This window comes from Adiantum capillus-veneris, chromosome 2 (genome assembly GCF_014529385.1).
Source record: "Adiantum capillus-veneris isolate H3 chromosome 2, ASM1452938v2, whole genome shotgun sequence".
NCBI lineage: Eukaryota > Viridiplantae > Streptophyta > Polypodiopsida > Polypodiales > Pteridaceae > Adiantum > Adiantum capillus-veneris.
In genome coordinates, this window is record NC_140932.1 from 24,623,370 (window position 1) to 24,650,304 (window position 26,935).

The following is a 26,935-nucleotide window of genomic DNA, read 5'->3' on the forward strand; positions in this document are numbered from 1 at the left end:
CCGCCCAAAGCTCAAGCGGTAGGCCTGCATGTAGCCACATGCTTCGTGCTCGCTCCATGATTGTCCTGTTCATCCTTTCCGAAATCCCATTTTGTTGAGGTGTCCTTGGGGTTGTCCTTTGCCTCCGAATGCCATTGCTAGCACAAAAGCTTTCAAAAGCTTGGCTGCAATATTCACCTCCATTGTCGGATCTGAGGCATTTAACCTTGGTACCTGTTTCATTCTCCACAAAGGCTTTCCACCTTTGAAATATGGAAAATACATCGGATTTATTCTTCATGACATAAACCCATGTTTTTCTAGTCGCATCGTCTATGAATGTTACATAGTACAATGAGCCACCAAGTGATGGTGTACTTGCAGGACCCCAAACATCAGAATGAACCAACTCAAGTTTTTTATTTTTTCTTTCATTTCCTGATTTTTGAAATTTTACCCTCTTTTGTTTACCATAAACACAATCTTCACAGAACTCTAAGTCCACTTCTTTCAAACCTGGTAGAAGCTTCTTTGTTTGAAGGATTTGCATTCCTTTGGCACTCATATGCCCAAGTCGGTAGTGCCACACCGCACTGTCAACTTCTGTAGTTGCTGCACAAGCTGAAGGTTGCGTGCTAACAGTACACAAGTAAAGTGTACCGACTTTTTCTCCCTTGGCAACCACCAAAGATCCCTTTGAGATCTTCCACCGTTTGTTTCCGAATGCAATGTTGTGACCTTCATCGTCCAATTGTCCTGTAGAGATCAAATTTTTGCGAAGAGAAGGAACATGCCTAACATCTTTAAGCTTCCATTCATTTCCGTTAGCAGTTTTGACAAAAACTGTACCTTTGCCGACAATCTCACAAGCTTCATCATCTCCCAAGTATACATACCCAAAATTACCTTTGGTGTAGTCTTGGAAATGTTGCTTGTGTGGTGTCGCATGGAATGAAGCCCCGGAATCTACTATCCAGGAATTAGACACATTGTCTAATGAGAGAATTAGAGCATCTTGCTCTACTTTACCTGCCACATTGGCCTCCGATGTTGGCTTGTTTTCTTGAGACTCTGTCTCCTTCTTCTTCTTGGACCAGCAATCCTTCTTGACGTGGCCCTTCTTGCCGCAGTTCCAACCTTCAAGAACTTACTTTGTGCGTGACTTGCTCCGCCTTGAGCGATCACGACCCTTTTGGTTTTTGAACCTCTCCTTAGGCCTTCCTCTTGTTTCCACTTATAGTGCAGCACTTGATGATTCTTCTGTGCTTCTCCTTCACATTTCCTCGCTTAAGAGAACACCCACAACATCATCAAACTTAAGAGTATTTGTGCCAGAGATAGAATTACTTACAGCCATCACAAGGTTGTCCCAGCTATCCGTTAGAGATGATAGTATAAGGAGAGCTCGCACTTCGTCATCGAAATTGATTTTTATCGATCAAAGTTGACTTATGTTTGTGTTAAAGTCATTTAGGTGTTTTGCAACTGAACCATTCTCTGCCATCTTTAGATTGAACAAGCGCTTCATAAGAAATACCTTATTGGATGCTGATGGTTTCTCGTAGAAGTCGTCAAGTGACTTCATCAAGTCCTCCGTGGTCTTCATCTCCGAAACATTGAAGGCCACCGTTGACGCCAAGCTTAACCGGATTGTTCCCAGTGCCTTTCGATCAAGGACAATCCATGCTTCATCTGCCATTGTTGCGGGCTTCTTCGCAAGACCGCCTAGTGGCAAATAGAGGTCCTTCTGGTAGAGATAGTCTTCAATCTGCATCTTCCAATGTTGGTAGTTTTTGCCGTTGAACTTCTCAATCTTGAGCTTCCCTTCCTCCGCCATAACTCCCACTCAATTCAAGGAATCCTTTCCTTGAGATAATTTAGCTACGAGCAAACCTTGCTCTGATACCAGTTGTTAGGAAAGAAGACGTAGCTAAATAGATATTTGAGTAGATTACTTAATGGAGAGAGATAGATTTCACACATAAGAGATTATAGAGTAGAGAGAGAGAGAGAGAGAGTACACACGATATACGTGGTTCACCCAATGTGGGCTACGTCCACGGGAAAGCAGCCACTCAATGGCTTTAGCACTTCAAAAGAAGAAGTAGTTTACAAAGGGATTAAACCCTTGATAGAGCTCCCGCCTTGCTTCACTCTCACCACCTCACACTCACCTTGTTGCATCAACTTCACACTATGAAATGTGTGTAGAAATGGCCTCCTTTTATAGGCCAAAAGGGTTGCCCTCTCTTATGAGAGACAGCCATGTGTAGCCACCCTTGTGCGAATAAGTCCAAATCGGACCCTCCAATCCGCCCATGTGTGGCCGCCCTTGAGAAGACGAGTCCGCTTTTGAATTTGGCCACCGGCCATTGAATTCGGCCACCGGCCACCGGCCATTGACTTCTAACCACCGACCAATTGAACGGTTGTTTTCCGACCTCTTTCCGGCCTCCGTCCGGCCATAATATTCCGACGAAAAGGAATATTTCGGCAAAAAAAAAGTCTCGCAGGCGGAGTCGGGGGCCTCCGCCCCCAAGGCCTCTAAAGTTGTCCCTGATTCTTGTCCGCGAAAATTTTGGTTTCCGGTGAGTGATTTTCCTTCACGCACGATGGCTTCTCCTCATAATGGGGGCCTTACAAATGTGCGCTTTTACCACAAAAAATTACAAGGGTAAATCAGGATCCATACTTAACAATTAGCACCCCTCATGAAGTCAAAATCAAAATTTTACTTGTCTAATTGTAATAGCAAGTCTATCGCGATAGATGGAGTACCTAGTCATTTTTACAAGTTTTTTTATGTTAGTTGATCACAATGGTGTTAGTAGGCTCTCCTAGACACACACACACATCAAGTTTTAATCAATTTAGAAGAGTGTACTCCCTGTTGCAGCACTTAGCTGGTTCTGGAGTCGAACTAGACCACTTAGGTGATGGTCGTCGTTCCTTTTGGTCATTGTATGACTCCGGCTGTCTTTTATTTCCTTTTGACCTTCCGTCAAACCAGTCATTTGTTGTTTTGGTGTTTACATCACCAAGAACAACCATTTGGACATCTTTCTGGCCTGTTGCTGGCATTTGCCCTAGTAGAAGAGCTTTTTCTTGAGTGGACACATTCCAACTCGTAGTTGACCTCTTTTGGATGTACCTTGTTAAATTTGGTGTCATTTGGTCACTTGGTTGGCCCGTTAGAGTATCGTGACGCTTTGCACAGTTTCTATCAGATAGGGACTTTAGGCTCCGTTTTGACGAACTTTTTCATGGTCTAACCATTCAGTTGGTTTGTCAAGGTTATCGGCTTGCTGCCTATGAGTTTTGGCTCATTTCCGATCACTTTGGTTCAGGTGCCCTTTTGCAGGTCCTGTGAAATTAGGGTTTTCTGGGCGGCTTCCTTCACGCTTTCCGAGGTCATAGGCTGGATCCCTAAGCTATAGGCATTGTGCCTTTCAATTTTGGTTCCATTTGGTGGCCTCTAGGTCTTCCTAACAACCGGTCTACAGTATGTGTGCACAGGTTGTGATTGTGGTGCTGGCGAGGTTTTGCGACCAACTAAAGTAAACAACACTTAGAGTCAGTGTTGACGAGCATACCTCTCATATCTGATGTCGATCTGGTGACCGTGCGCGATGGATGAGCTCCCGGAAGTCTCAACTGCTGTAGGGAGATCTCTCTCTCTCTCTCACAATGGAAAATGACTCAAATGAGAGATTTCTAGCTTAGCCTCTCTATATGTAATCGAGACTCCGACATGAAATTTTCCCATCTTTTACCTTTGGCCATAACTTTTTGCGAGATGCGGTTTAGGCTCGCAAATTTCTTGATTTGGACCTCGGTTGCTCCAATTCTACAATTTTTGCAGATTTCTCCTGTTGGAGGTCCCGTCATGACGGTGGCCATTTTTGCCCTGTCACCTTTGCAGTCCCTTTTTTTCCTGTGTCTTCTTTACCTTGCTCTGATCAGGCATCTCTTCTGTTGTGTTTCCATCTGGATTACGGAATTTTTTTCTATATTTTTTGCTAGAAAATGGCTAAAATAAAGCAAATAAATCCCAAAATAACCCGAAAATAGCAATTCTAAACTATAAAAATACCAATGAAAATCAAAACACTTTATAGCTCACTTTTCTCTCGTCTATGTACATTCTCACTCATAATCGTCAACCTTGGCCTATTTTTTGCTATTTTTCGACGTTTTTTGGCCAGATTTGACTCTCTTTATAGTATATACACATCCCTAGGGGCTCATTTGGTCCCCAATTTTGATTAATTACGAGGGTATATTCTTTTTCCCAAAATCACACAATAAAACGTAAAAATGGTTGAAAAATTAATCACAAACATTGCCCTCTAATATATGACGTGAGTCCGCATTTAGAATGCCTCCCCCCCTCCTAGTTGGAGTCCTTCCGGACGACAGGGTATCGTCAAGGGTATGTGATGTGCATGGGTGTGAACTCGTGCTAATGCAAGCTTTGTAATGTAGCCCTATATGTATGTACAGTCAATGCATGTAGAAAGAATTTATGCGGTGTAAGAGGAAGGTATAAGCGATTCGCTTATTGGCATTTGTCGTTGAGGTTTCCTGTGGTAGCCTGAGTTGGCTGGCAGATTTTCTTTGCAAGAAGAAGTTGTAAATTTGCCACTCTTTGTTTGATTGTTTTCCACCTCTGTTTTTGAATTGGCGTATGTGGATCCTTTGAAGTCGATATTGTTGTATATTTTGTTGCATGTTCTGGTGGAACATTCTTTCTTTTCCCTTGGATGACTTGGGTCTTATAGATCCTTGTAGTTATTGTTGTGGATTCTGCTTGTTTCCTCGTGCTGATTGCATGATTTGGCTTGGCATTGACAGTTGTAGATAACTGTTCGATGGTCATCTTTGGCCTCCATACTTGTGTTGTTGGCACGTTCTGAATTGGTAATTTTGGCCGCGATACCAATATAGTCCGTTGCGTATTTGATTGATTGACTATGGTTCTTTGAAGCTTTACTGGCTGTTGGTGTCTTGTCTGTTCTTCTGTCCCCTTTTTTATAGGAATTAGGCTATCTTGCCTTATCCAAACTTTATATTTTTTCGCTTTTACTGGAATTGTGCCTCGGCTAGATCTGTACATCGTACCCAAACTTGCCTGGTTCCCTGCATGGTTGTTGATTTTTGATAATACGTTTCTGGACATGTAAATTTTGTTTGTTGTTGGTCAATGCCTTGCGTATGTATTGACTCATGTCTCCTCCTTGACATGTATTGGTCATATGATAAGAAGGGTTCTGAAAAGTTTTCATTTTGGAACAGTGCTTCATTAGTATCTGAAGGAGTACGAGCAGAAGTGCGACACGAGAGAGAGTGCGAGAAGAAGAGCAGGACGATATGGTGAACTCGCTCTACTGTAATGTGTAGAGCATAGTGAGTTCTTATTAGGTTTTTACAAAAGAATATGTGTACATACCTGGCGGCCCGCCCACTTACCTGGGCGACCACATTGGGCTTTATACCCCAACAACCTCCCACTTAAAGTCCAATGTGGTACTTTAAATGTGAGAGAAGCTACTATACAAGCTAATATACAAGAGATGTAGAGAAGTGATGTACTACCCTACACCTATCTGCTTGCAAAAATGCGCAAAGCTCTCTGAGGGAAGTCCTTTTGTAAGTAGATCAGCAGGATTTTCTGTGGTGTAAACTTTGACAAGCTGAAGTTGCTTATCCTCGATCATTTCCCTGATGAAATGATACTTCACATCCACATGCTTTGTCTTTGAGTGATAAACTGGATTGCGAGCCAATTGTATAGCACTTTGACTATCACAATATAACACAGGCATCTCTTCTTTGATTCCCAAATCTGTTACTAGTCGATTAAGCCAAATTGATTCTTTGCATGCCTCTGATGATGCAACATATTCAGCCTCTGTAGTAGACTGAGTAACACAATCTTGTAATCTAGAACGCCATGATACTGCTCCACCAGCCAATGTAAAGACATACCCTGACGTAGACCTTCGGTTGTCTAAGTCACCTGCATAATCTGAGTCTGTAAAACCCTTTACACTTAGCTCCTGACCCCCATCGCATATACGCATACTCTTTGTAGCTTTCAGGTATCTCAATATTCCTTTCACTGCCTCCCAATGTTTCTTGCTTGGGTTTGACATGTATCGACTTACTACTCCCACTGCAAATGCAATGTCTGGGCGAGTAGCAATCATTGCATACATCAAACTACCCACTGCAGACGCATATGGGATCTTATCCATTTCAGCATGTTCTTCCTCAGACACAGGACAATCTTGTTTGCTAAGTTTCACATATGGTGGCAATGGAACACTCAATGCCTTTCCCTTCTCCATATTGAAACGTTGCAAAACCTTGTCAATATACTCTGTTTGAGATAACCAAATCAACTTCTTTGATCTTTCTCTCTCAATGCGCATACCAAGTATATGACTTGCCTCACCCATGTCTTTCATGTCAAACGATTTTGCCATCTTTGACTTCAAAGCTGAAATTTCTTCCAAGTGCTTGCCAACAATCGACATGTCATCCACATACAAAATAAGGATCAGCCAACTACCATCCTTAGCCTTCTTTGTATATAGACAGTGATCGAACTCACTATGTTTGTAGCCTTGAGAAAGCATAAACTTGTGGAATTTATGGTACCATGCCCTCGGTGATTGTTTTAAGCCATAAAGACTCTTTAACAACTGGCATACCCAATCTTCCTTGCCTTTCTCAACAAACCCTTCTGGCTGCTGCACGTAAATTTCCACATCTAAATCACCATGCAAGAACGCTGTCTTGACATCCATTTGGTGCAACACCAAATCTAATATGGAAACCAATGCAAGAAAGCATCTCAATGTAGTCATCTTGACCACCGGAGAGAAGACTTCATCAAAGTCAATGCCTTGTTCTTGCTTAAAGCCCTTGGCAACAAGCCTTGCTTTGTACTTTGGCTGACTATCATGAGCGGTGATCTTATACCTGTAAACCCATTTACAAGGTAGAGCCTTTTTGCCCTGTGGTAATTTAACTAGCTTCCATGTCTTGTTTTTATGCAGAGCTGTCATCTCTGACTGCATGGCCAATTGCCAATTCCCGGAGTCCTTCATTTGCACTGCTTCCTTGTAACATGAAGGCTCATTGCAATCAGTCAACATGACATAGTTCATAGATGGAACAAACCTATCAGGAGGTCGCGTGACACGTCCAGATCTACGCACAATAGGTGGCTCAGGCTCAGCCACAACCTGTGGTTCCAATCTATCCTGTCCTTGCTCCTCTTGAGCCCTGACATTTTGTCTTGCACATGCTGGTCCATCTTCTTGGAAGACAACTCTTCTAATCTCCTCAACCCTCTCTGGTTTAGAATGATATATGGATTCATTAAAGTGAACATCATTGCTGCGGACAACCTTTCTGGATTTGGGATCCCAAAGTCTGTACCCCATCTCACCAGAATTACCATAGCCTAGAAAGATGCACTTTCTACTCTTTGGCTCAAGTTTGTTCCTAAATTCCTTTGGAACGTGAGTATATGCCTCACAGCCAAAGACTCTGAGATGCTTGTATGAGGGTATTTTCCGTGACCATACCATCTCTGGCACTGAATCCTTCTGCAAAACCTTGCTAGGAGATCTATTTACAAGATGAATAGTTGTTGATACAGCTTCAGCCCAAAACCCATTTGGCAACTGTGCATTAGACAACATACTTCTGACCTTCTCTTGTACGGTCCTATTCATCCTCTCAGCAACACCATTTTGAGGAGGATTGTAAGGAGCAGTAAGTTCACATTTTATACCTTTTGACTCACAAAAGTCCTGAAAGGCCTTTGAAACATACTCTCCACCATTGTCAGTGCGTAAGCATTTAAGCTTCTTGCCACTCTGATTCTCCACAAGTGTCACAAACGTTTTGAAAACACTAAGCGCTTCATCCTTGTGCTTGAGAAAGTAAACCCATACTTTCCTCGAGTAATCATCTATAAATGTCATACAGTAAGAAGCTCCCCCTAGAGATAGGTTAGGCATAGGTCCACACAAATCACTACGAACAAGTGCCAACTGTGTATCTCTTCTACTGCTTTTATGCTTATGTGGCTGCTGTGTTTGCTTACCATACAGACAATGTTCACAAAATTCAAAATCATTAAATGAAAAGCCAGGAAAATAACCAGAACGAGACAAGATTTCCATTCCCTTCTTGGACATATGTCCTAACCGGCTATGCCACAAAGAAACGTTCGGCTACTCGATTACATTGATTACATTTTTAGAGACATTTGATACATAAATCATGTAAAGTCCTCCAGACTTTACTCCATGTGCTACTGTCATAGAACCCTTGGATATCTTCCACATGTTCTGTCCAAAAGTGGTGACGTAGCCAGCATCATCAAGTAAACCTGTGTTGATCAAGCTCTTTGTAATTTCGGGAACATGTCTCACATTCTTCAGCGTGAAAGAAGAGCCATTCTGAAACTTCAATTGAACATCTCCAACACCTAAGATCTCACATGTCTGCCCATTGCCTAGCCGAACATGATCTTTAGTGGTCACATAAGAGGTAAACCACTCCTTGTTTGGAGACACATGAAGTGATGCCCCTGAGTCTATAATCCAGTCACTCAATGCATTTCCATCAGATGTTGTAAGAAGAGCTGAGTCCATTGTATTCTTCAAGAAGTAGATGTCTCCTGACACTAGACTGTCATCCTCTGCAACAGTGTTTGTCATATTTATTTCTTGAATCTTCACTGAGGACTTGTTCTTCTCACCATGGTCTTCAGCTTTCTCTTTGCCTTTTTCTGCTTTCCATTCTCTGCAGTCTCTTTTCATGTGACCCTTCTTGCCACAGTGGTAGCATTCTATGTCACTCTTGCCTTTAGCACTGCGGGACTTGCTACGAGACTGATTCCTCTTTCCACCTTTGTACTTTTGTTTGGTCCTTCCCCTGACAACTAAGGCTGTTCCTTTGCCTTTGTCCATTGTCTTTCTATTGGTTTCTTCAGTAAGCAGACTTCCTTCTACACCTTCTATGTTCAAACCATCTGGAGGTGCAAAATTACTCAAAGCTGTGCGAAAAGTGTCCCAACTTTCCGGCAACGTGATCAACAGGAACATAGCTCTAATAGGTTCATCAAACTTGACACCTTGAGCTGACAACTGACTATAGATTGTGTTGAATTTATTCAAATGATTGGACATAGGTGTCCCTTCTTTCATCTTCAAGTCAACAAGCTTCTTAAGCCAGTATACCTGTGAAGCTGCACTCTGCTTCTCATAAAGATCACTCAACTTTAATCATGCTTGATAAGCCGAAATCTCATCTTCTACATTGAAGTAAACGCTTTCTGCCAAAGTCAGCATAATGGTAGAAAGTGCCAATTCATCCATTTCGCTCCATTCATCTTCGTCCATATCTTCTGGTTTTATCCCCTTGAGCTTTAAAGGTTTTATCTGCTTCTTTTGTACCAACACGTGCCAAATCTGCTTCTTCCACAATGGGAAATTGATTCCATCCAGCTTCTTGATATTGTAAAGAGCAGTGTCCTGTGATCCAGCCATAGCTACACTTCACAGTAGTTTACTTTCCTGGGAAAAATTCGGTAGAGTTTCCCCTGTAAACTGACCTCTGAACCAATATCAACATGTCAAATGAACCAAGAAAGCTTCAGATTCTGCAGAAATTTTGGCAGAGTCTCCTTTGTAAAATGGCTCTGGTGTACTAAAAACAGACCAAAAAACAGCTCAAAAAACCACTGTCTCTCTGACACTGTAAGCTGCGGGTAAACCTATCCTGCACCTGTACTGTCTCTCACTGTCTTGTCACTGCCCTGTAAGCATAGACTGCGACAATGCCTCAACGGCAGTAAAGCAAAGATGCAATCCCAACTGTCTAACTCATAGTCAATACATCCTAGCTGCTTATCTAAGGGTGCTCGAGGGATCGCTCCAAGACCTGTATCACCGAAAGGATCTCAACATTCGAGAATCCCCCAGCTCAATAAAACCTCACTCGACCCTCAACAAAGGCTGCAGTAAATCTAACAGTACATAGACTTCCCACAAAGTCATACATCCACAAATTTCCCACTGTATGTTGTAACCGCTGCGGAGGTTGTTTGCTGCGTGACTGACAGCCAGCAAACCCTCAACAAACATACATCATCTCTGACAATACATCCCATGTGGAAGTACCTGCAATGCCAGGATGAAATCTGGAATATCAAGCAGCAAACACAAGCTACCTGATGAACTAGTGGATGTCGCCTACAGTCTGTGTGTAGATACGCCCGTGTCGTATGTGACACGCCTCCAAGAACTGTGAGCCGTCCTTCGATGTGTAGAAAGCCACAAATCAACACTCTGGGAGTGTCTATATCCTCAGCACCTGCAGTCGTAGGCCAAAAAATCCAAATTTACAGAGTCGGATCTGCACCCACCAAGACCACGTAGTCGAAAATGGCCTGCAGAGACCTTTGTCGAAACCGAACAGTGGCCGAGATGACCTCAGAATGAAATTCTGACAACACCAAGCCCTTCGATTCTCCCACGAGATTTGGGGCCATGTCTTCGCCTGTCGAATTTCACTTCAATCTGAGTTGGTGACTCCTGCCTCCTGCAGTGCTGCCCCGAGCCTCGATATGAGCTTTGATACCAGTTGAAGGAGTACGAGCAGAAGTGCGACACGAGAGAGAAGTGCGAGAAAAAGAGCAGGACGATATGGTGAACTCGCTCTACTGTAATGTGTAGAGCATAGTGAGTTCTTATTAGGTTTTTACAAAAGAATATGTGTACATACCTGGCGGCCCGCCCACTTACCTGGGCGACCACATTGGGCTTTATACCCCAACAGTTTCCAAATCAATGAATACCCTGTTAGCTTTCATCCATGACACTGCTAAGATACACGGCGTTGCTGATCTACTTGGTGGTAGTACATGCAACTTTGTAGTGTACGGGTGTGCCTGCACTGTGATTGGTAATATAATAGACCGCAACGTGGTCACCTCATCACCCGATGCTACCTTCAACCGGTGTGTCTCTGGGATCGTCCTCATTAGTCCAAGTTTCTGAAAGAGCTCAAAGCTGATGACACTCATTTTTGCTTCAGTGTCAAGCAATGCATAGATTTCAACTTGTTCTATGCCTGCATAAGCTTTTATGTAAGGACTACACCACGTATCTTCCAAGTTGTCAATGGTGCTATTGTCCTGAGCCCTAAAGTCTGTTATGGTTTTTCTAATTCTTCGCTTTGTATATCCGCTTCGATTGTTCAGACTGTCGAAAGAGGATATTCGTCAATCATCATTGGGGTGACCATGTTTATTGTCCTGAGAAACTGCTTTCGTTTAGCAATGCGTTCCTTGGCTTCTTGTTGTGCCTGGTCGTGAATTCTTTGTTGTTCCTGTCTATAGGCTTTTCCATAATGAAATTGAAACAACATTTCCGGTGTTAAAGGTAGATTATATTTTTTAAACGACATCCACTAATCCAGTTCGGCATTTCTTTTCCATCTAGAGTCGACAGTTTTACTGCTCCGCTGGATTATATTTCTTGGACCAAATAAGGCCCCATTCCCCTTTTCTTTAGCTTTTTCGCATGCTGTTTAAGGGTGTATACTAAGACATAGTCGCCCATTTTAAAGTCCTTGTTCTTGACATGTTTGTCAAAAAACTCTTTCTGTTGTCTTTTTTTTGCATATATGGCTGCTACAGCATTGAGTCGTAACTCATCTAATTTTTCAAGGTCCTCTAACCGTTCTGAAAGCTCATGCCCCGTCCAGTCCAATTGTGTGGCTACCCTTAGTGTGGGAATCAGAAATTCAATAGGCAATATTGCATTTAACCCATATACCATATTAAATGGCATAGTATTGAGTGTTGTTTTATATGCAACTCGATATGCCCACAATGCCGAATATAGCATTTGATCCCAGTCCGTTCTTGTTTCACTAACCAGTTTTGTAAGAACTGTGCACAATATTTTGTTTGTCGCTTCTGCTTCACCATTGGCTTGTGGATGGTAGGGTGCAGATTTGCGATGAATTACCATAAACTCATTTAAGAGATGTTGGATAACTTCATTTATAAAGTGTGTCCCTCTATCACTCACCAGCTCAATGGGAAGGCCATAACGTGTAAACACATATTCATATCAAAATTGTGCCATGGTTCTAGCGTCTGCTTTTGTTGTGGCTTTTGCTTCCACCCATTTGGTCATGTAATCCGTGGCCACTATGATATATTGTGCTTGTGAACGATACGCTGGTGGAGTAATAGGACCAACAAAGTCCAATCCCCATTTAGCGAATGCTCGAGCACTCATCATTGGTCTTAAAGGCATTTCGTCTCTTTTAACTGGTACCTTACTGCGTTGACATTCATCACATCTTTTCACGAATTCTGCTGCATCTTGAATCACAGTCGGCCACCATATACCTGCAACCATGATGATTTTTACGGTTCTCTCTACTGAAAAATGACCTCCTGCTATGCCTGCATGAGCTTGTTCCAATAATGGAAAGTAGTCATTTTCATGAGGAACTAACCTCAGCTGGTCATCACTTCCTCTTTTATAGAAATGGTCACTAATGAGGGTATACCTATTCGCTTTGATTTGTAAAGCCTTTTGCCTGGCTTTAGACCAATCTCCTGGAAACTCCTTATTAGTCAAATATTCCACAATAGTATGTCTCCATGCGGGTGCTACTGTCACTTGGTATAATGTGGCATAATCCATAGTGGTATTGGATGTGCAAAAGTTGCATTTCTTGATGTAATTACCTACATCGCCTGCCATTCCTGGCCAATACACTCCAAGTCTTCTTAATTGTTCATAGGTCATTTGATTTCCTCGATGGAATCCCCCTGTTTGTGTATGGGCTTCCTCTAGATACGTTTCGTACTCCTCTGGGCCTATACACAACCTTAGAATCCCATCGTGTCCATGATGGTACATTCTTCCTGCAAGCATTGTGTAATTTCGTGCTTGTCTAACGTCTTCCACCGTGTGTTTGTCGTCAAAATTCACTCCATATGTCAGCAACGGAATAATTTTCTCCGACCATTTCGGTACCATCTCTATATTAAACAGGTATGCGTCTGGGATATCATCATCTACCCCAGTAGCTTTTTCGCCATGTAGTAATCGAGAAAGGTGGTCTGCTCTTTGATGAGTTTTTCCTTTCTTAACTACTACCGTAAAATCAAACTCCAGCAACACAATGAACCATCTTACAATTCGTCCCATGTTACAAGGTTTGTTTACTAAGTACAAGAGCGCCTGGTGATCCACAAAAAATGTGAATTTGCTCGCAAGTAAGTAATGCCGAAATTTCTTTACAGCATATATCATACCCAATCCTTCTCTTTCGGTGGTGGTATAATTCTTTTCTGCACTGTTGAGTTGTTTACTAGCATAACTGATCGAAAAATCTGTATTACCCTCCTCTGGTTGTGCTAATATATAGCCTATTACAAATGCCGAAGCATCTACATGTACATGGAAGATCTTTGACCAATCTAGTGCTTTTAGAATTGGTGCAGATACCAGTGCATCTTTTAGTTTCTGGAATGACTCCTCACATTCATTGGTCCAAATGAAGAGCGTGATTAGACTATACAAGGATTTTGCTATTACAGCATACATGTAGATAAAACGTTGGTAGTATCCACAATGTCCCATAAATGATTGTACCTCTCGTACAGTGTTTGGTCTTGGCAATTCTATGATCACCCTTACCTTGTCTTCATCAGTGGTAATTCCATTAGCCGATACTATGTGGCCTAAGATTTTACCTTGTCGGACCATGAATACACATTTTTTTGGGTTGAGGAAAATCCGATATGTTCTGTATTTTTTGAATACCTTTCTAAGATGATCTATATGGTCTTCTCTCAATAGAGAATAGACACACAAGTCATCCATGTAAATATCCAAGAATATTCGCAAGTATTCTTTAAAAGCCTGTGTCATTAATCTCTGAAATGTGACTGGAGCATTGGTCAAGCCAAATGGCATTACCCTAAACGCATATATGCCCCATTCTGTTGCAAACGATGTTTTGTATTGATCTTCTAGTTTGACCCCCATTTGGTTATAACCAGAGAATCCGTCCATAAAGCTATAGATTTGCTTGCCTGCTACTCGTTCCAGGACGTGTTCAGTGATAGGAAGAGGATAGTTGTCCCTTATTGTTGCTGCGTTTACCTTCTTGAGATTCACACACACTCGTAATTTCCCGTTTTTCTTGGGTACCACCACTATCGGTGACACCCAATCCATGTGCTCTATCTCATAAATAAATTCAGCCTCCATAAGTTTTTCTATCTCTTCCTTTATCCTTTTGGCGAATGTCTCATTATACGTGTATGGACGTTGTTTGCTTGGCTTTGCATCAGACTTCAAAGGGATTGAATGTTCACAAATGTTAGGATCCACCCCTTTCAAATCTTTGTACGACCATGCAAATACATCACGAAATTCCTTAAGTGTTTTGATCAGTAAGTCCTCTTCTTCCCGGCTTAGATCTGTGGCAATGTAAGTAGGTCGAGGACTTTCTCCTGGCTCTGCTAAGTCTATTTTCTTGGCGTTCTCTGGCCCATAGTAGGACTCGTTTGATTTAGGCTCTCTCATTGGTTGCTGAACCACCAATCTTCTTTCCTAAATGGTGTACTTACAATAGTGAGGAGGTACATCTATCTTTTTACGCCCATCACTAGCGTTCGTTCCATCGCTACTTTCCATTTTTATTGTCCATACATTTTTAATTTTTTGTTTCAAATCATTGTATCTCGTTTTTCGTTCAATTTTCGTCATAATTGGATCATCAGAGACATCCAGTTTTTCTGTTGCAACTCTTTTTTTTGCTTTGCTGGTTTTCTTAGGTTTCAACAGTCGGGACTTAAATCCTGAGTCTTCAGCAGCCTTAAGAAATCTTCCTGACACTTTATCCTTAGCACAATCAATAGCATGAATGTTCATAAGGAACTGTGTCTTACCACTGAACTCCGGCATAGGTCTCCGCCTAGTTGGTAGACTGTTATGGTGTCGTTTACTCTTGTATCTTTTTTGGCATCTCTCACTTTGGTTTGGGAAATTGTAGAAGACTTCATTGTCTTGTTCTTGATGGTCGTTTCCCTCCGTATTTTCCGACTTCTCGTCATCCGCATTATCCTTGTTTTCACATTGATCAGAAGAATCATAAAATTCTTCTCCCTCCTGCTTGATTTCTTTAGTGGGGATGTCCACATAGCCCACTATCTTAATCTCAAGTTTCGTTTCTGTTTTATTGATCCTCATATTCTCAGTATCTCCGTCGTTCTCGTCTTCCTCCACAATGTTGCTCAACATGTAGTATGGTATGATATCGTAGCCATTCTCGTCACAAAATTTGGTGGGAGTGACTTCATTGACGCATACATCCAATGTAGCCAAAATTTGAGACCATTCTAGGGGTTCGAGCTTCTCTTCAGGAAAGGGTTCTCGTATATAGGCATCGTCTTCCAAGACCCTCTCTAGTGTCCTTTCATTGTGGTCAAATTCACTACATTGAGATGCTCCGCACATCCATATCTCCTTTTTCTTACAGAGCCACGCTGGGACTTCTGATCCACTAATGGTGGCTGAGTCAAATCTTTCCACAGGTGTTCTCGTGACATCATGGTAGCTATGATTTTTCATGTTTACACGTGTAGTAGTTTCAGCATGTCTTAGATACAAATAATCATACCCCCAGTCACTAATGGTGGCTGAGTCAAATTCTTCCACAGGTGTTCTCGTGACATCATGGTAGCTATGATTTTTCATGTTTACATGTGTAGTAGTTTCAGCATGTCTTAGATACAAATAATCATACCCCCAGTCCTGCACCATCTTGAGTTGCCTCATGAACGGCCTACCAAGGATAATTTCATAGTTGTTCTTCTTGCCGAAATCTACTATGGCAAAGGTATGTTCGTACTCTATGCCACATGAAGATACCACAATTGCCTCAAGCAATCCTATAGGCCTTTCTATGTGCCCATCCGCCAGTTGCAATTTCATTCTAGTTGTTCGTATTGCTGGTTTTCCCCATTTTTCCCATTAGAATTTTGGTCGCAATGCAATGCCAACTCCGCTATCAAGTATGGCCTTAGTCTCTATGCCGTTATACTCAACTGGTAGGGTTGTGTTGCCGTCTTCACCCTCACAATACTCTCCGACCTTGTTGAGTGGCATTGGTCTAGTGTTGACTTTCTTCGGTTCTGTGTCATTAAGCTCGGTTTCGAAGAACTTAAGAGACGTCCTTATACCAAATTTTTCAAGACATTTGCCCACTTTCGTCCACATGCTTGGCCTAATTTTTAACAATTCTGCCAATGTGATTGTACACTTGACCGGAGTGGTCAACAAGTCTGTCAAGATTTTAGTGTCCAATTGATTTGACCCGCCTATTCTTTGAGAAGGCACTCTTCGAATTTCTGACCTTGCCTCGTAGTCTCCCATGTATGGTGGCAAAGTTCTGAGTGATGCCGGTCTGCTATCTTTGGATGCAACTGAACCATTATCCCCTTGAAATGATTTAGCGTCTAAATCCCATGGAGGCTTATTCAAGTTCAACTCCGAGAAAGGCACTGACTCGATTGTTTTTGTCTCGTATTTTTCTTGAGCTTTTCTCACCGTTTCCCATAGCTCTTCAGGCCAATTTTCTTCCACAATAGGGGTATATGGTGGAAAATCTTTCAGTGATTCATCAGTGCTATTAGGCACGATTGTTGCATCCTCTACATCCGGCAAGGATTTAACGTTTTCTATCTTGTCAGGTACCCTTTCTTCGGTTTTGTGAGGTGTTTCATTGTTTGGTGGTTTGATTACTCTATCTCCCACTTCCATAGGTGGAGGATCCAGTAAAGCTTGTGCAGTTTCAATCAGCTGTTTGCACATCTCTAGTCTCTGTTTTTCTATCTCTGGATATGGGTATGTCATCCACCTTTTCTCTAGAGTCTGTCTATTCTTCAATCTTGCTTCATATGCTTGCAAGATTGCATCTAAGGGTTCATTGACCTTATCTACCAATACCGACCCTCCCGAGCTTGTGCTTCTTGGTCCCTTCGTTGATTTTAGAGATTCGGACTCTCTTTGCTGTTTAAGTTTCTCTCGAGCTATTGTTAGCTCAGCTTCTACATCTTTCTGTTTTTGCTCACTTCTAGCTTTCATTTTCACTCTTCGTTCTTTCCAAGGATTATCACGACTGACGCTAGACTTGTCAGTCTTGATTTCTTCTTGATTTTCATCGTTACTCTTGGACTGATTGTCATTTTTCCTTGTTTGGGCTCTCGTCAACACCTTAACAGGAATCGGAGTTTCGTTTTCTAACCCTCCACTGGAAGGCAGTGCTCCCAGCATGTTCAAAGTAGTTTTTGCTCCTTTGCTCGGATTTTTAGGGCAATCAGGGATCAAGTGAGTAATTCCACACTCGGTGCAATATGCGTTGATCCTAATGATTTCATCATGAGGACAGCCCCTCAGCCAATGGTCTCCACCACACTTGTAGCATGGTCCCTTAGGCTGTTGAGGTGCTCCTTGAGCTCCTCTTTGTTGGTGTGCAAACCTCTGCCCGCTCATGCCTCCTTTGGCTATGAACAACAGTGTTCTTTCATCCAAGCTATATCTTCCTTCCCCCACTGCCTGTGCAGTAGTTGGTGGTCCTGTATTTCCTATCATGCTCCATGGTTCTGGTGTAGAGGGTTCTTTCAGTGGATAATAGACAGAGTTTTCCGCATATCCATTGGGCTCATCGTAGTATGCATGCATAGGTACCAAAGCCTTCTCATCCGACTCAATTACTGTGGGTGTGTATCTTATGCCGACTGGACGTAATCCTGGTAGGGGTGGTTGTTGTCCCAACACTGGTTCTGGTCTTTCTACACCTACAGGTCCTGGTAGGTTGCCTGTCTGATATCTAGGCATCGGTGGGACTTGAGGGGATGTCGCCTGAGCTTGCGGAGCATATGGTCGTTCTCTCACATATCCCTTGTTATAATAACACTCCTCCGTCCCACGGTTTGTCCATTTTTGTTCAATCGCACACCATTTTGATTGTTTAGCTTGTGGTTTGGAATACAAGTTAATCTTTTTAAGCACTTCCTCTACAAGCTGCTCTTGGCTCACCGCTACTTCTCCTTTCGATGTTGTCTTAGCAGACTTGCTTTCGCTTTGTTGCGAGGAGGAATCGTCGTCAAGATCCTTGAACTCGCCCTCTTTGTAGACCGCACAATTGTCCACAAGGTATAGAGCCTCCTTGCTTAACTCATTCAATGTCGTGCTCCTTTTCATATGTAAGTCCTTCTGGAGATCTGCATTCCTTAGTCCTTGGATAAATATAAGCATAAGTCTGGACTGATTTGGCAGTTCTTCCACGGGACAGAACTTAACATATCTTTTTAATCGGAGGGCTGCCTTCCGCACAGACTCTCCATCTTTTTGTTTGAATTTATGGATTTGTGAGACTGTATTATGAGCTATTCCCCTTTGTGAGAATTCCTCGATAAACTCGTCAAACACTTCCTCCATAGACTCAAAGTCTCTTCGCTCCACTGAGTCAAACCATGTAGCAGCATCATCCTCTAAGGTTAAACCAAATCCTGCAAATTGGGTAGGAAAGTCTAACACCTCTTTAGCTCTAATTACACGCACAAAGGCTGCTACATGATCTCTCGGATCCCTGCTTCCCGTATATTTCTTGTTTATCCATTTTTGCACTTTAGAAGGTCTAATTCTACGATGGTCTACAAATCTCATCAGGGGATCTCCCCGTCCTAGTTGATATACCTCCTCTGGTCTTCTGTAGTGGCCAGGTTCCTCTCCCAATGGTGCTCCTAAGCCATAATTTCTATCAGTTCTCGCAAGAGATGGTTCATCTCTCCGAACTCATTCTAGGGGTGGTCTTCTAGGCTCAGTTGACCCCTGAGTCTTTGGCTTACTCTCTCCTTGATACTGTGCATAAAGTGGTGGTTCTTGTAAATCCCTTAGCCCTCATGCGGTTTGATAACCCTCTCTGGTTTGGTCTTGTTCTAATGTAGCACTCTGTCAAAGCCATGCCTGCAATGATGGCTGAGTAGCTGGTTGGTCCTGGTAGTTGAACGTCGGTTGTCGGGTAGAATGTGAGGTAGCGTCATACTCTTTTGAAAAGGGATTTGTCGACTTGCTAGGGGTGTAGTTGGCTCTTGGTACTTCGTCGGGGCCATAGGTTGATGCTCCCGGAACTGTTGCCTTTTCAACCTCTTCTGGAGAATACGTTTGTATTCTCGCCCGTACCTGTCAACAAAAACAATATCCTTCCCCATAGCAGTTTCATAAGAGAATAAGTAAAGAACCTTGTCTTTGCTTAATTCGTTTGGGTAGGGTTCCTTGCATCAAAAGTAAGAGACTATTCCCTCGCTTTCATGCTTGTAAATCCCTGCATTCTCATTATAGGTTGGGACCCTGGTTGTTTTCTTATCATACATAAAAAGCGCTCCAGGTCGATCAATGTTAGGAGGCGATTCTTGGGTTTCTGAAACCATTTTCCCTTTTGCCACGTTATCTCTATATCTGTTGTAATCCTTAGGGTTACTAACTATCAGATAGTGGTTCCCTTTTCGTCTCGGAATCTGTCTCCATCAGCATAGACTCGAATTATCTCTAGTCTCTGAGCCGGTCTTTCTTCAATACAAATACACTTGCGTCCTCGATAGTCAGAATAAACTAAGGCTCCCCTCGAGTTTGTTCCTTCCAAGAAGATTATAGTGAACTTGGTTTCGTTTAAAGGATGTAGGGAGGTGCTTCCCCCTGGCATTGGTCCTTCACCGTTGAACCCTCCTAGTTGTTGACTCCCCATCATGAAGAAGGACTTTTCCAACGAAGTGTCAGTATCACTACCCTCTTCAATGATCGGTGCTAATGGGTCTAGTCTTGTCTGAGTTACACTCTCTTCGGTGGACGTGGTGCTTACTTGACTTTTGACACTTTTAGCTCCTGACTTAACAAAGGCTCCCGATCTTAAATGCATAAGAATGAAAGCTGGGTTGCAAACTTAAATCTTACTTGGACTCCTTCTTGTGCGGCTTTGTGATGATCTCCTTCTGGGATCTACACAAGTATGGTTAGTCTGTTCACAAGGGTTTTCCTTGAATCACGAAAAATATTTCAAGTATGTACAGCAACTACTTAGTCAGTCTTTTGGTGGTCCAATTTCAAATATGAAATCATGGCTGGGATCTATATGGAGATTATGTCCTAGCAGTATAGTCACAAATTGCAAAATATGTCTGAATCACTACTTTCTTAGTCTATCGCGATAGACTGACAATTTGCTCAGCATAAGTCAATTCAGAATTGTGACTTCACCCTTGAGTTCCAATTACCCTCTATAGCCTATCCCTCAAGTTTTATGAAGTTTGGACACTTGGGTTGGGTTTTGGTCCCATTTTAGTATTTTGGTCAGAGCCTGATTCTCTATCTGGGCCTTAGATTGACTTTCAGTGATCTAAATACCTTGAAATTTGGTGTGTATGCTGTATAGGCTCTGATAAAGCTCTCCCTCTGGGAAATTTGAAAGATAAGGTCCCCAACAGCAGTTTCTCTAGTCTATCGCGATAGACTCGGCATGTTCTCCATTGTTGGCATTTTTCTAAATTTTTCTCCACAGCTGGTTCACCCTCTCCTTTTGTAGTGCATTGACAAATTTTGGCACTATTTGGACATTTGGTCAAATCCTTCTTGCCATTGTCTCTGAATTCAGACTCTAAAACACCAGTTTTGAAGTTTTGTGGTCAAGATGGTGTTCAGTTTCACTCAATTTTTGTGAGTACCCTTGTATTGGTGTGTTAAACCTGTGGTATAAAGGTTTTTTTCCTGTTGTTAGTCAATCACCAACTTCATCAGTCTATCGCGATAGACTAGGCAGAGAGCAATGGGGATTTCATTTTTTGTCTGTTTTTGGACAGTTGTGTTCTCTGTGCCCATATAAGTCTATCCCCCAAGTTTTATGAAGTTTGGACTTATTTTGACCTTGGACTCAAGCACTTCACAAATTTCACTTTTCTATGGCAATTCACAACTCAAATGCACTTGAAGTGATGCAAATTTGATGACACTTCATCTTAAACTTCTGAATATCAGTCGTACCTCATGACACAGTCAGTTTAACCTAGGCTAATGGTTATATCTCTTCTTGGCCTCTTTAGGTTCATTTAGTGTTTTCTTATGACAATCACCTGTTTCTTTTTGTTGGTTTTGGTCGCAATTTTTATGTTTTCTCAAGTGTTGGATCATAAATTTCAATGTCTACTCTTTTCACCCCCTTCAAGGGTATATGGTGTAGGTTTTGCTTTCAAGACAAGCAAACGGCCTTATTGTTTCTTCTTTTTGTTTGTTTTTGCGTTTTTACAACGTTTTTCTACTCTATTTCTACACAAGTATAACAAGCACTCAAAACCAAAAACCATAACTCCACATTATCCTACTTAACTACATCTAACTAGTCATAGACCCTCGGCAAGACACAGGCTTCCTTGCTATCCACTAGACCTCAGGATACTCTATCATGGATCTTGTTCTAAAAGTTTAAGCTCTCTCTAGTCGAAACTAAAGTAAGCTAACCATCACACGAGTGACGTAGATCTCCCTACTTAAGGTCTTGTGTCCCCGGCAGCGGCGCCAATGTTTTATGGCAAAACTACTCCCCTGTTCATGCTCGCAAGCACGACAGACAACATATTTATCATCCGATGACACGACTAACCCGTAGGTGCACGTAGGCAATCTCGTTAGCTTGTCAAGATGAGACCAATCTACACATACGCACTTTTATGTTGCATCAATCACTAACCCTGGTAGAATGCAACCCACTCTATCCCTAAACGCTCACAACACCGTTTACACCTCCAATGAACTCGGAATCGCATCAAACTTACTAGGCACCATCCTCTCAATAGGATATACTTACCTATAAGTCTAATCTCACCAGATTCGAACCTTAGTTATCTCAATAACAGTCGCGATAGATTCATAGGTCATAATCCAAAAGTGGGCGAAACCTAAGTCTATGAATATCTATGTGTAGCTAATCTCTTTCTCATTCCATAGAGCACTTGATAGTTGAAAAAAGACACTGTTTGTGTTACTTACAAGCAAAACAAGCTCGAGGAAGGATCGATCACGACTAGCTCAAAAATATGAATGCGTGGTGTGGGCGCGTAGCTCTCGGAGAGACTACCGCGATGATGTGGTCACGTCGTGAATCCGGTGAGGGAGAAGCGCGTAGCCAAGAGGATAAGACACACTCTCTCTCTCTCTCTCTCTCTCTCTCTCTCTCTCTCTCTCTCTCTCTCTCTCTCTCTCTCTCTCTCTCTCTCTCTCTCTCACACAGACTCGTACGACACAGGATTAATATTCAAAAATGTTATATCAAAAAATGGTTCTAAGGTGACTTTTATACTTTAGTCACCTTAGCTCAAAAAATGTACGTGGGGTTCTCTTCCTCATAATTACAAAGTGGGAACAATTATGGGTCCTGACTGACTGATTAATCTTTACATAACCCAGACAAGTGGATCAAAATGATAAGACGTCTTTGACATAAAAATGGGAATTTGATAGGCTTTACAAGGTGGGTTCATTACAACAGTTGGACAAGTTGGGCTCCAACAGAGAAGTACCTACCCCTTGTAGAGTATGCGTACAATGACACTATTTGTACTACTGTAGGGAAGGCACCTTTTTGAGACCATTGAGGGAAGACCTAAAAGTCCCTTGCTACTTAAGGTACATGGGAAGATATTCGTTGTTGATGAGTATAGCCAAGACATACAAGAATCTTTTCAACAGATTAAGGAGGCTATATCCATCTCACAACAAAGGCAAAAAGATGTTGCTAACAAGCATAGAAGAGCCTTAACTTTCAAGGAAAATGATTGGGTCCTACTCAAGTTTCCCAAGGCTTGATTGAGACAAACTACGGGCAAAAATCCTACGGGCCACCAAAAGTATTATGCTAAGCTAGCAAAAAGATATTGTGGTCCTTTTCAAATCTTAAAATCAATCAATAAGATGGTCTATCAACTAAAGTTGCCCAATCATTGGCTCATACACAATGCTTTTCATGTGAGTTTACTTAAGCCTTACAAAGGAGAGCCACCAAGAGAACCAATAATTGAGGACCCGCCTGAGATCGAAGATTAAGAAGAGGTGCTTCAACCTAAATCCATCCTTCTACATAAAGACAAGGTACTAAGACAGGGTAAGACTGACGGTGTTTTATTAAGTTCAAAAATTATCCTTTTGAAGATGCTAGATGGATGCAAGGAACACAACATAAGGATAGTATGAACCTTGTCAATGCTTACAATGCTACACTAGAGTAAGCAAATGTAAGTGTTTTTTTTTTTAAATGAACAATGTATTTGTCTTATAATACTAGTTCTCTTTTTATTGTGCACAAATTTATGTAGTAGTCATGCTTAGAATCATGTTTGTGATGACGACGTCTCCCAAACACCAAGTAGAATTTTTCACTCTACTAGGATATGGACTAAAGAGAAAATGTTAGCAGCAAGCTAACACGAACACCCTTTTTCGGAGTTCTTTTTGTAAAAAATTTATTATTTTGATAAATCGAGAATATTGTAACTCCTATTTTCTCGGATAAACTTTGCAATTAATGAGCCTGGGCTACAAGCTTCCAGATTGTATCAGCCAATCATCACCCACCTTTGGTAGAACTCCAGATTATTACTTTTGACCACCCAAAAATCTTGGCTAAGGTATAAAAGCCAATTTTTGTAAGTTTTTTGGATAAGAAATACACAACGTGAGCTAACGGCGCTCACTTCTCTCCTTCTCGCGCTTCCTACTCCCTCTCCGATTGTCACATTGCAATTGCGTTTGTTGCATTGCAACCGCAGGTAAGAGCTCTACGCATTGACGTAAGCCATTCACAGTATTTTGTAGCTTTTGGCGTCGTCGACCCGCGGCCTAATTTCATCATAACTAAGAATTTACACTTTTAAATCGGAAACTAAGCATAAGTGGGGTATTGGGGCATCATTGCTAAGCATTTAGATGCATTATGGGTCGAAAAGGACTAGGTCAAAAATCCACTGCTGCTATTAATAATCACGATTTTGGAACTTGATCTAAAGTGGGGTTTGAGACCATAGGCATGTGTGCTTAGGTCTTATAAACTTGTCCTAGAAGTTTCGTTACATTTGGATGTCATTTGATGCTATAAAGGATATGATTTTCTTGTCGATGAGCAATTGGCTTTTGGTGATTTCAGTCACTTGAGTGTAGCTTGAGTTAGATGCGTGTTTTTCGAGAGATTGACAACCTCTTGTAGCCTCTATGCACTAGTGGAGTCAGCTTCGTCCCATGGTTTGACAAATTAATCGTGGTTCTCGCTAATACTGCAATAAGATAGGATGGTGAGGTGAAACATGCGTCCCACATTTGGCACCGCTGCCGGGGATCAAAGAGACCTAAACTAGGGGAAAACACGAGTGTCTTGTGTAGTTGTCCTTTAACTTTCTCTAGGTTCACCTATAGTTCAAAACTTTCTTTTAGAAACCACATAGCTTAAGATTGTCGTCTTTTGCTGTGTAGAGGTAGCTTGGAAGTAATCGTACTTGCTAAGTACCTTTATGATTATAGGACTGTAGATTTAGATTAGGATTTGGAGAATGATTGGTAGACGAGACAAGTCTTAAGATCAAGGCTCTGATAAATACAAGAAAACGAGTGTTTGTGGACACTTTCCACAAGCCCATTGCATGAGAATCTAGGAGTAGGGTAAGTAGGATCCGAGGTGGATTTCAGAACATTGCTCTCTCTGAAAGAATCAAGCGTGAGTTGTTATTGGAAGTTGCAGAATTTCAGGTCTACGGCTAGAAATAGCTCGAAAAGACTCGAATCCACTCAATCGGACTAGAGAGGAAGCCTAAGAGTTGTCTGAACCAGTGGGTAAGCTCAAAGACACTTCGAGGTAAAAAAATTCAGGAGTTGGCCGAAACTCAGATTATTTACTTTTCCTTGACATTTTAGGCCAAATTAAGTTTTGACTTGATTCATAGGCTTTAAATACATCATATAAAGACTGTCCTTGAGAAAATTGCAAAAAAGTGCTCATTTCAAGCCTAAAGTTAATAATCGTGGTTATTAACTTTTTGCTCTAAACTAACCAAGGTTCATACCATTGAGTCATTGCATGTGTACAAATAACTTTTGTAAAGGCACAAGAGATTTGGATCACTAAACTAAGAAAAAACTGGGAAAAAACTAAAGTTTGTACTGACTTTTTGAATCTTGAGTATAAATTGGGAAAATTTTATCCAAACTTGTTGAAATTTGATTCACAGGCTTATGTTGATGTGATAAACATGTGTATATGCTCAGTTGACCAAAAATTTGCAAAAATTTATCAGAAGTAAATAATCGCAATTATTTATATCTGCCCAATTTTTCACCTTTTTTGACCAAGTCAGCATACCACTAACTTCACCATGTTGTAATAAGCCCACAAACCAAATTTGGTAAGATTTGGACCATTGGAGTGAAATTTGTGACTAAAATTGCAAGGTTAGTCTGCAGACAGATAATTGATGACCATTTGACCAAAAATTATCCGAACTTGATAAAAATTGACTAGTGAGCTTAACTTAAGGTGCTTAACAGATCTGTGTCAAAGTTGGGACAAAAACTTGCAAAAATCTACCTGGAGTAAATAATCGCGATTATTTACATCTACTTCAAAACTTGATGATTTTGCAAATTTGAGTGCATCACAAGGTCAAGCATATCAAGTAGACCTCCAAATTAATTTTGGTGAAATTTGGATCTCAAAAGTGAGACTTAAGCTAGATTCTTGAAATCAGAGTCTGCGGACACCAAACAGTTGATAAACTTGATCAGATTTTGTACAAACTTGTTGAAACTTGTCCAGGGACTCTAACAAGTTGTATACTTGCCAAACCAATCAAAAAAGTGAAAAAAACTGACAAAAGTAAATAATCGTGATTATTTACTTCTACTATCCACAGACATCAAATTTGACTTTTGAACTTATACAGTGATAGACCAACATAATATAAAGCTACAGGGCAATTTTCGGTTCAATCGGATCCAAAATTGATACATGTACACTTAGTTTTCAGGTTGCAGATCAAACCTTTGATTTTTTCTAAAGTCGAATTTAAAAGTCAAATTTTGACTCTCATAGCTCGAATTGAAGTGATACACAGAGACCAATCACGAGAATAGCAAAAACTCTACTGTCTTTATAGAAGAATAGCTAACTTGATCCAATTTGTATAGGAATCAGGTTGCAGGCGAGGAATCAGTGACTTGACAGAAAGTTGCAATTGAATCAAGTGGAAATTGAAGACAAGTCAATCCAAAGGTGAGTACTCTATCGAGGGCTTCATAAGTCTATATGAAGCTTAGGTCTGGTCGAGTATTAGGAAATCAGGGCATACTCGGAGAAACCTCTAGTAGAGTATCTACCAAAGAGAGCGTGAATCAAGGCATTTCCTTGCACACAATTCTTGAAGAAGTCTCAGACACTTTTTCAGATTCAACATCCGAAATGTCTTCTTACTCGGCTCGCTCGAAAACCGGAACGACAGTGTGCTATAAGCATATACTATCTTTTTACAAGACTAACCGTCATGGAGCCCAGGTTTACTTTGACCCTAACAAGGAGTATGCTATTCGTATTGATGACCATGGTATTGAATTTGAAGAAGAGGTTAGGGCAAACAAACAAGGAGAAATGTACATGGATCGAAATGGAACTCAGTATTTATAGGTCGAAAACCCTGACACGATAGACAAATGGGGGATAGAAATAAACACCATTATCCCAGATATGTCAGCAAAAGAAGGACCACCAACTTTAGAATTCGAGGGATACAATCAAGTAGACTTGAAGC